Source organism: Notechis scutatus, chromosome 2, assembly GCF_049901735.1.
Source record: "Notechis scutatus isolate UNSWTSFEM ecotype Mainland chromosome 2, rNotScu1.2, whole genome shotgun sequence".
NCBI lineage: Eukaryota > Metazoa > Chordata > Lepidosauria > Squamata > Elapidae > Notechis > Notechis scutatus.
Window position 1 is genome coordinate 202,908,697 of NC_142010.1, and position 10,581 is coordinate 202,919,277.

Consider the following 10,581-nt stretch of genomic DNA (forward strand, 5'->3'; position numbering starts at 1 on the left):
AGCTTCAGTCCTAAGGAAGGTTCTAAAGATCTAAAGATTAGCTAGAAAGCAAGAAATCCAATGGTTTCCTGCTTTCTAGGTAATCTAAATCTCCTGGCACAGCAGAACAGCTGATGGTCGGGAAAGAAAAAGGAAAAATAGCAACTTAGCAGGCAAGTTTGCCAGGTAAGGAGTGAATGTGGGGGTGGAGGGTTCCCGTGGGCCATGTGGGTGGTGCAGCCTTGTGTTCCTGCACAGCCTGGATTAATTGCTTTGGGGGGTGCACTGGGGGTGACATTTATCTGCGGACCACCAAAATTTTCTTGTGGCCCACCAGTTGGCAACCACTGGTTAAATAGATTTGCATCATGATCAGCTTTGCTCAAGACTACTTGGGCTGGAGCAATGGTATGGGGATTGTCATCTGAAATGACTCAGCCACACATCACATTGGCTCTGATTGACTTTACGAAAACAAAGCCTTTGTGGAGAGACAGTCCCATTTTTGAGGAGATGAATGTAGGGCTGGCCCTACTTTTAGGCAAAATAAATCAGACATTTCTGGCAACAGATGCTACAGGGGAGGAAGATAATAGCAAAAATGCAGCAGCATAGAACTGGCAGCTCCCAAAGGACTGTTTCCTACTTTCTTCTATGATTAAACTTATTTCTGGATGCAGTGAGCATATTGTATAATTCCCAGAATTTTAAGACTCAATTGTCAGTCCAGTAGACTTCTGTAAATGTCACGAGAGGGAAACCATTTTGGATTTCGTCTCAGGTTGCAAACTATCTCAGGCCAAACTTCATAAACTTGTGTGACTGGTGCCCAGATTGAATTGATTGATTTAAAGGAGTGTTAAGACATAAGTGCACCACACCACAAGTGTGGCGTTTGGAAAAGACTGAGCTGAAGTCTTCACTCCGGTCTGTATTTCCAGTGGGAACACGGACTGTTCCTATTGGCTGATGCCACTTGACAGCTGGCTATAAAAGGGAACTGTCAAATGGCATCAGCTATTGTCCGCCAGCTGGCTGCCTTGTTAGCGTGGCAGCCGCGGCAATCCTTTATTGTTACAATAAAGTAAAAGCTGAAGTTCACTCCGTGTTCGCCTCAGTTATTCCGCTGCTCTACAACACTGGTGACGAGGGTGGGATACATATAGGAGGCAACTGGGCAAAGAATCGCTGAGCGAAGTCACTACAAAAAGAGCCAAAGTCACTACTGAGCTGTATGTCACTTTAAGAGCTTACTGTCACTATTCATGAGCGCAAATTTAAACTTTCCTCGGAAGATCTGGCACCGCTGAGTCGAGATGACTTCGAACCCTGCATTCCCGTCTTTCAGACCAACAGCAGAAACATGGGAATCCTACAGAAACCGATTTGACTGTTTCCTAGATGCCATAGACCTCGCTGACATTTCCAACCATAGGAAAAAGCCCTACTTTTTAAGTTTTTGCGGAGCCACAGTGTTTGACACTGCTACGGCGTTATTGGCTCACGTTCAATTAAGACTGTTCAATGGGAAGAATTGCAGGAAATTCTTTCTAACCACTATTCGCCTAAGCCATCCCGAATTGCCAGGCATCATGCTTTTAGAAGACGGATTCAGGTTGAGGGAGAGACTATTAGTGGGTACATGGCTGCCCTATGAACAGCTGCCTTGCACTGTAGGTTTAGAGACTACCTGGAGGACATGTTATTAGACCAACTAGTTTGTGGAGTCAGGGATTTAAGGCTACAAAGGCATCTATTGGCTAAAGGGGATTTAACCCTTAAATTAGCAATTGAAGAGTCTCAAGCTGCTGAACTATCAGCACTTTCAGCAGCAGAAATTCAGGGAAATCCAATTAGCCAGAGCAGCTCAACCATCCATTACGATGAAGCCTCCACAGAAGAAGGCTATGAAGAGGCTAGTGATGTAAATCTCCTCAGGCAGCAAAAAATCAGTCAAAGGGAAAACAGGCTAACCCCCAATCAACCTCCACAGTCTCAGCCCATTTGTCTAAGCTGTGGGGGAAACCACCTCAGGGCATCCTGCAAGTTCAGGAATGCCATTTGTCTAAAATGCCAGAGAAAGGGTCATTTAGCCAGGATCTGTCAAGCAGGAAAGATTTTTGCCCAAAAGTCTCAGACAACTCAGCATTTCCAAAAACAAATTGAAGACTGTTTCACCTGCTATCAAGCCAAGCTGACTAACAAAGGCTCTAACAAAATCAGTGTTTTTGTTTCTATAGAAGGGAAATCTTGCAGGATGGAGGTTGACACAGGCTCAGCACTGTCCATCATCTCATGGAGCACCTTGAAACAACTGTTTTCCAGAATGGTTAAGAAGAGACTTCACGGCTGCCAATTAACCCTATGTGACTACCAAGGCAGAACCATTCCAGTCATCGGAAAAGGCAAGTTTTTTATTCAATTTCAAAATTTTAAAGGTCACTTGCCTTTAGTGGTAGTGGATGGTGCCCTCCCAAGCCTGTTGGGGTTAGACTGGTTCCCTGCCCTTGACCTCCATATAAGCGGAATCCACTCTATTGCAAATGCTGAAGTGGACACCTTGTTTAATGACTATGCTGATGTGTTCAGCGAGGGCTGGGCTGTTACTCAGGAACCCCAATATCTTTCAACTTGGACCCTCTGGCAGTACCAATCCGTTTAAAGCCTCGAAGGGTACCTTTTGCAATCTGCTCCAAATTAGACATGGAGCTTGACAAATTAATTAAACAGGGTATATTAGAGCCTGTGGACTTCGCAAAATGGGAAACCCCAATAGTGACACCCCTGAAGAAAGATGGTAGCTTAAGAATCTGTGCAGATTACAAGAGCTCATTGAATAAATATTTACAAATCAGCGCTTATCCAGTCCCAGTTATCCAGCACCTGCTACATTCTTTGGAGCCAGGAGCCATTTTTGCGAAATTAGACATGTCACAGGCCTATCAACAGTTCCCTGTTGATGACACAGCCACTGAACTACAAACTATTGTAACACACAGGGGTGCTTTTAAATGTAGGCATCTCCAATTTGGTGTAAGTGTGGCCCCAGGAATTTTCCAATCTTTAATGGAAAGACTACTTCAAGGATTACCTGGCGTAATTCCGTATTTTGATGACATTTTAATATCTGCCCCTGACAAGTCTCAGTTACTGCAAAGAGTCAAAGGAGTACTCGATCATTTCAGGAAGAATGGTCTTAAGTTAAAGAAAGAGAAGTGCACTATTGCCACCCCACAGGTAGAATTTTTGGGATACAGAATTGACGCCTCTGGTATTCACCCAATCAAATCCAAAGTAAGGGCTATTCACGAGGCACCCACACCAGCTAACAAAACTGAGCTCCAGGCTTTTTTAGGACTTCTTAGCTTCTATGCTTCATTTTTGCCACATAAAGCTTCCATTGCAGAGCCTCTGCACAGACTCTTGGATAAGCAATCCTCCTTGCACTGGGGACCTAAGGAAGTCCATGCTTTCCGTGCAGTCAAATCATTGCTTACATCCGATGCGGTTCTGATCCAATTTAATGAGCATTTACCTTTAGTTTTAGTAGCAGATGCTTCTCCTTTTGGCATAGGTGCCGTTTTAAGTCACAGACTGCCTAATGGTTCTGAGGCACCCATTGCCTTTTTCTCCAGAACTTTTTCCCCAGCTGAGTGCAACTACAGCCAAATTGACAAGGAGGCTTTGGCTGCAGTTGCTTCTGTCAAAAAATTCCATGAGTTTCTATATGGACACTATTTCGAGTTGGTTACAGATCATAAGCCTCTGTTAGGCCTTCTGTCAGGCGATAGACAAACTCCTCAGATTTTGTCTCCAAGAATGACCAGGTGGACTTTATTTCTGGCTGCCTATACCTATACACTGGTTCATCAAGCTGGCAAGAGTCTCTGCCATGCTGATGCTCTTAGCCGCTGCCCCCTGCCTGTTCCTGTGGAGGATCCTGCACCAACTAATGCTGTGTTCCTGATCAATGATCTCAAACTTCCCATCACCGCCCTTGATATCGCTGCCCACTCTGCCAGGGACAAGGTAATCACCCAAGTCCTTGACTGGGTGGAAAGGGGGTGGCCTGCAATTCCTTATGCCCCAGAATTCGTGCCTTTCAAAACTCACCAGCAAGAACTGTCTTCTTTGCAAGGCTGTTTACTTTGGAGAACTAGGGTAGTTATCCCTTCCAAGTTGCAAGCCTCAGTTTTAAAGGTCCTGCATGAAGGGCATCCCGGCATTGTCAGGATGAAGGCCCTAGCTTGCAGTTATGTCTGGTGGCTGGGCATGGATGCTCAGATTACAAGTTGGGTGAATGCTTGTCAGCCATGCCAAGTTACCAGACCTGCTCCACCACCATCCACTCCAGGCAGGTGGGAAGATTCTGGGACCCCTTGGTCCCGGGCGCATATTGATCTGGCTGGCCCTTTTCATGGGCGTACATTCCTGGTGATGGTTGATTCTTTTTCTAAATGGGTAGAGCTGACCTTGATGACCACCACAACTTCAGAAGCCATCACTAAGGCTCTATCAAGGATATTCGCTACCCATGGCCTCCCTGACACCATTGTGTCTGATAACGGCCCCCAGTTTACTTCCTGTGAGTTTGAGGTCTTCCTAGCTAACCTGGGAATCAGGCACACACTTACAGCTCCTTTCCATCCTGCCAGTAATGGCCTGGCTGAAAGGGCAGTCAGATCTGCTAAGGAGGTCCTGGAAAGGCTTGGCACTCTAGGTCGCTAAGTATCTTCTAACCCAGCACATGACCCCCTGTGCCACCACAAATAGGTCTCTGGCTGAACTTCTCATGGGTAGACGTCTGAGGACTACTTTAGACAGACTCCATCCATATCACGCCCCAGTCACGTCTCTAGGATCAAATAGCCAGACAAGGGAGTTTGCTGAGAATGACCAGGTCTATGCCAGGAAATATGCAGGACACCCTTTGTGGATACCTGGGCAGATTGTGGTGGTAACTAGTCCTAAATCTTACAGGGTCCAACTGCAAGATGGGCGCATTTGGCGCTGCCATATCGATCAACTTAGAAGGCGTTGGGGTTCATCTGCAGATGGCTCTCAGGACGTTCCTGTGACAGAGAAACCACCAGCACCCGAAGAAACTTCCCACGAACCTGACAGTGACGTAAGCCTACCTGAGCAGCCATCGGCCCCTTGCCCAGAGCCGGCTGAAGCCAAGACGCCAGTTTCGTCGGCATCAGAAGATGCTCGACAAGCAGAGAAGTTCCTTCCAGCAGCAGCTCCATCAGAGCCTAGAAGATCTGGCCGCCTGCGCAAGCGCCCGAGTTATCTGAAGTTATCTGAACGCATGCTCCGTTCTGGGGGAAAGGAGTGTGGCGTTCGGAAAAGACTGAGCTGAAGTCTTCACTCCGGTCCATGTTTCCAGTGGGAACATGAACCGTTCCTATTGGCTAATGCCATTTGACAGCTGGCTATAAAAGGGAGCTGTCAAATGGCATCAGCTGTTGTCCTCCAGCTGGCTGCCTTGTTAGCGCGGCAGCCGCGGCAACCCTTTTTTTGTTACAATAAAGTAAAAGCTGAAGTTCACTCCGTGATCACCTCAGTTATTTCGCCGCTCTACAACAACAAGCTTTTTAAAAGAACAGAATGGTTTGAAGCTAAGTTAGGTTACATAGCTTCCACTTATAGTTAAATACTGGAAAAGAATTAGCTATTCAAAAAAAAAAAAAAACAACCTTCTTCTATTTTCAGATCAAAATGTACTTTTATCACTGTGGTAAAAAGGTTTTTTTTTTTTTTGATATCTCTAGAGAACCCAGCCTTTTAATGGGGTACTTGTGTCAGAATGTTATTTTTCCAAAACTCATTTTTTTATTGTACAATTGTAGGCTTAGTCTCATTGATGTAATGCAACTAAAATATTTTTCCATGTTCTCATTCCCCCTGGTCCACTTCTGTGCACAAGGAAATCAGATGGAAGATATCAACAGATTGCTAGGATTTGAAGCATCACTTTTTCAATGAACTGAGCACAGTGCCTGTCCAGGCTATTGATTCGGCAAGCAGGTTTTACTTATAGTTGCTTGCATGCATGATATAACTTCCTATTGGTGGGGTTTTCCAGAAAAAAAGTAATGCAACTTTTCCTACAGAAGTAAATGAATCAAATATTGTTCCCAAGAGGAAATAGAATGATGTGTATCCACAGGTCTCTTCTGGCATTTAAAAAAGGAGTATGTTATTGTTATCTTTACCAGAAAATATAGAGATGCTGACAAATTTTTTAAAGATATTTTTGCTGAGTAGCACATAGTATATGAACAAAGCCGAAGTTTTATAATACATGCTTTAAAATGGGCAATAATGCCAGGTGTTTGTTGAATTGGAATAATATTTTATTTTACTTCTCCAAAAATTTTTTATATCACTTACCTATTATAATATATTTATATAACCTTGCATAGAACACTCAAGCTTGGGGACTCCAACATCACAATCATGATCTCTTACTGTATATGTTTCTTCAATGCTATCATAATTTATGATTTCAAGATCTCACTGTTGCCAAACAGTGATGCTAATGGATAAGCCAACGCCATTTTACTTTTGCAAATCCCATAAACCAAATTAAACAGTTAACAAATTATGCACTGAATGTTGTGCTGAATGTCTGTGTACCAATGTGTGTGTTTCTAAAATTCATAAAAAGAAATAGTTGAAGTATCAGAGGATCATAAATTTGGAGATATTTATAATTAAGAATAAACGTAGAAGATGTTCTTCTACATAGAAATCACTGAAATGAGCTATTTATCAATAGTTTCTTTTAGGTCTTAACTGAAAGTGTAACTAAAGCTGAAAGAAACTCATCACTCTTGTAATAATAATAATAATAATAATAATAATAATAATAATAATAATAATAATAATAATAATAATAATAATAATGTCAGCTGGTGTAACAAAGCATTGCATGGACAGTTCCTTGAAAAGATCCAAGGAAAAGTAGATAAGGAAAAGACCTGGTTATGGCTGACCAACGGAACACTGAAGAAAGAGACAGAAGGCCTGATTCCTGCAGCCCAAGAACAAGCTATCAGAACAAATGCAATCAAAGAATAAAAAAATCTGCTGATCACCCCAAATGCTGACTCTGTAAAAAAGCGGATGAAACCATTGATCACATACTGAGCTGTTGTAAGGCAATCGCTCAGACTGACTACAAACAACGTCACAACACAGTCGCTCAGATGGTCCACTGGAATTTGTGTCACAACTACCATCTGCCTGTAGCAAAGAACTGGTGGTATTATAAGCCTGAAAAAGTGGTTGAAAATGAGCATGCAAAACTACTGTGGGACTTCCAAATACAGACTGATAAAGTTTTGGAACACAATACATCAGATATGACGATTGTGGAGAGGAACAAAGTTGACATTGCCATACCTGGTGACAGCAGAATCGATGAGAAACAACTTGGAAAAAAAAAACCAGATATGAGGACTTGAGAATCGAACTGCAGAGACTCTGGCATAAACCAGTGCAGGTAGTTCCAGTGGTACTCAGCACACTGGGAGCTGTGCCTAAAGACCTAGGCAAGCACTTGAAAACAATTAGTGCCAACGAAATCACCATTGGGCAGCTGCAGAAGGCCACCTTACTGGGATCTGGTCGCATAATCCGCCGATACATCATACAGTCCAGGGAAGTGTTCGACTAGTGATTTGTGATACGAAACCCAGCATAGTTATCTCGTTTGCTGTTACACTGTTGTTTTTTGTGTATAATAATAATAATTAATGATCACTGTTACAGGGACTATACCTTAAGCATAAGCATTCTTCTGACTCAATGTACTATGAAATTGCTTCTGCTCTATGATATCCTAGAATTGATCTTGGGAGATATTGAAATCTTTTCAGCATTATGTCTACCTTCTCTCATAAAGTGAGAGGAATGCTTCTCACCACCTGTATCCTTTAAATTCTGACAAAGGACTATTATTATTTGTGGGTCATACGTTGATTCTCACACTTTGTGTAAAAGGTGGTTTTATTTTGTCACCATATTTCATATTCCTTTATTTGCAGAAAAAAAATGTATGTCAGTACATGCTATGTACTTCCTGGTTGTTGGGATTAGGCTTCTAGCACATTGACTTGCAAAATAATATTTGAATTTGAAACCCTACATTACATAGAATGCTTGGGACAAAGCTTTGTATGCATTGGTTGCCTCCAGCCAAAATATTCCATAATTGCTTTCCATTCACACACATGTTTTTCTCAGAGGCAGAGATGGATGTAACAACTGATTATGTGTGGAACATTTTTTGTTCAAAACTCAGTAAAAACATCCGAACTAATTTGTAATAGGGCCATGTCATCGGAATTCAGAAAAGCCAATTTCTGATTGATTCTTCATCCAGGTGATTGTGTAACTGGTTTGATTTGTAGAGGTTCCAAAAGAGCTGATTTTTGACTGGTCTGTCTTTGAAACACACAGCTGATTTAGGTAAGACTTGTAGATTTTACGGATGTTGGTTAATTAAGAGCTCTTTTGTTTTGGTATGATGTAAAATCAGGCTTTGTTAAATTTCAGACTCTCTTCCTTATTCTTAAAGTTGTTGGGATGTTAATGGATCTCAATACCTTCTCTATGCAATTGTACATGATGATTTGCATGATTGCTAGTACTTGCATTGTTTTAAATTGAATCCTCTGCTATTATGTAGCAGTGCATGTTCAGCTGTCACTGATTTTCCAAGTTATCTTAGCCAACAACAACTTTTTGTTATTTTACTCAAGTGTTAATTCTATGTTTTGTAGTTCCAATGTATATCTATCTGTAGCTGCAAGACATGCAGTAAACCCTTCATGGTGAGAGTGGATTTCTACCATGCTTAGGTGATTGAATAATTTTCATTTTTCCCCATTGGTTTGTAGATAGCTTTAAAATGGTGTTTCTCCAGTAATTTTCCAATTTGGACTGTAACTTTCCCAATATAAGGCAGAAACACCTTTCCTACTGAGAATGGTCTTAACCTTAGATGTATATATGCCTTTATTTTTAAACAGGCTACCAGATAATTAGATCATGCCCTATTAACCCAGAAGCTCATCTACATTGGAAAGTTGAAGAGATTTGGTCATATAAAGACAATAAATAAGGATCAAGTCAGAAAACCAATACAGAAAGGAGGAAGTAATGGGTTACATTGGCTGAGTTTTTGTCTCTTTTCATTCTTTGTCCCCCCCCCCCCTTACTCCTTTCTTACAGTTGCCATAAAGTGCGTATCTCAAAGTGAATAGTATGATGGGTATATACAGTAATATGTGTATGTTTTATAATTAGCTTTTATTCTAGGGAATGTATATATGAAGAAACCTTAAAACAAGAGCCAACCAGAGGCTCAGTACTATGAAAGAGCAGGAAAGATGTGTATGTTGTTGTTATTTTAAAGGCAATAATTTCTGTGTTGAGAGAACCAACAGGGGACAGGATTTTATTTACCTTTTTCCTCCCCTCCTTGGCCCTGGGACTCTGTTAAATACAAAAGCAAGTAAACAAAATCCCCTAAGGAAGCCCAATAAACCACAAGTCAGGCCTAACCCTTCCCCAGCCCTGTGTTGTAAACAGCAGGTGGAACTTATGGCTAGCTTTTGTCTGCAAATGCTAACAATTATAGGTAATTTTTCATTTTGATGGAGAAAGCAGGTATTAAGGCAGAGAGAGATAAAGGAAAGAAAAACAATGATGGGCAGGGAGAATAAAAACTAGCCACAATGAGAGAAAGAGAGAGAGAGATTTCCCAAGTGTCTTATTCAATCCCAGGTCGACAACCTAACATGAATGTAGAGTGCCAGGTAGCTCCTTTTCATCCCCTTGAGTAAGATCTAATTGTCTCTGTACTGTCTGTTGGCAGATGCAGTTTCTACATAACAACAGCCCCGAGACAGAGCTGCTTGATTAATGCCTCCAGCTGTCATATGCCCCATTATCTGTGCATTTGCATAACTTAATGGTTTAGGACAGGGGAGAAAGGATGCTTAATTTAATGTTTAGCAGGCCCTTGATAGCTGAATAATTTAAGAACTGTCAAGGGAGGTCAGTCCTACAGCAATACAGCAAGACAGGTATAATTTCTGCATAATATTATTCTCTGTCTTAGGAGAAGAGAAGTGGGAGATAATGATGAAGGGGTGTCTGTGTGTGTGTGTGTGTGAGGGAGAGAGTATGCATGTGTACACAAAAGAACAACGATGCCTGAAAGGAAGTATTATTTTTCTGATACATAAACTCTCCCGATGTAGCAGTTAGACAAGCATATACTATAAGCTTATGCATGAAAACAGCCTTTGGGGAAAGGGTTAATAGCTTGCAACTATCTCCTCCCCCCCCCCTTCCCTATCACCAATTTGCTGAAGGGGAGGAATACAGAATTTACTCAAATTCAACTAACAGCTCAACATGCTTTGAACAGGAAACGCTCTCAGTTTCATTAGATACTAATGAATATTATTAAGCTAATCTGCCATTTGTTTTCTAATTATGCATCACAAGGCACCACGGTGGCAGCTGAGGCAGCTGCCAGAATACATTTATTTTTATTCTTGCACTGCATTTCCTGACTGAATC